Below are 939 nucleotides of genomic sequence, written 5' to 3'. Positions count from 1 at the left end.
AGGAATGAGCAATGTAGGTTTACTGCATGGGGAAAGCAGAAGTCGTTAGCTGCTTGGGCTTGAGAGTGGGCTTCCCTGTGTCAACTTGTGAGATCAGGGAGGGGCAGGACTGATCCAGAGCCTAGCCTCTAGTCTGGTCTGATCACCCCTGACAAACTGGTGTAATACTGGAGACTTACTTGGCATTTGTAATTTTTGCAAGTAAGGTTAAGTCAGCATACAATACTATGATTAGTTGATGCAAATATCCTTTGATCTTCCATTATGTCAAAGTTGATCAGAACTTTAAGGAGTACTGAGGAAGCTGACCAGCCAAAATGTTACTCACCTCAAAATGCTATGCATCTCTTATTTCCTGCATTAAAGTCACAGTTTGGGATAGAGCAACAAAGTAATGTCAGTACCCTAGGTAAAAGAAATTAATTGGTTACTTGGGAATGAAGAAGAGTTCCGAAAACGTCTTCTACTCTCCTCTGTTTACTATTGCCCAAGCATCTCTAAAGAATATTCTCTTGTTGGGAACCAGCAGTTAGCGTAATGGCTATGTCGCTGGACTCCCACGTAGTCGACCGCGGTTTGTGCCCCAGACCCGGTGGCTTAAAACTCATGCCGGGCGCGTGTGCGTGTGTGCCCAAGATCCCGAGAGGAGAATGGAGGAGAAGGGATTGTGGCATGACCATCCCCCCCTGGGGGGTGATTTCTCGCTTTCTGTCTCTATGTCTCTCTCTGTCTGTCTGGCGAGTGCACGCGCCCTATAGCAAAAATCTCTCTCTCAAAAAAAAAAAAAAAAGAATATTCTCTTGTTAAAACAATTATAAAGTGTTTTAGGTAGTATATAAAGCATTTTCCATTATAGAATGGATTTCTTAAAATCGTAAGTTTTTTCATTGGGTTATTTTTGTTGTAGTATAGGGGATTGAGACTGTTTTGTATGTAGTA

Source organism: Tupaia chinensis, unplaced genomic scaffold (genome assembly GCF_000334495.1).
Source record: "Tupaia chinensis unplaced genomic scaffold, TupChi_1.0 Scaffold000410_1, whole genome shotgun sequence".
In the NCBI taxonomy this organism is placed as follows: Eukaryota; Metazoa; Chordata; class Mammalia; order Scandentia; family Tupaiidae; genus Tupaia; species Tupaia belangeri.
Note: the sequence above shows the minus strand (reverse complement) of the source record.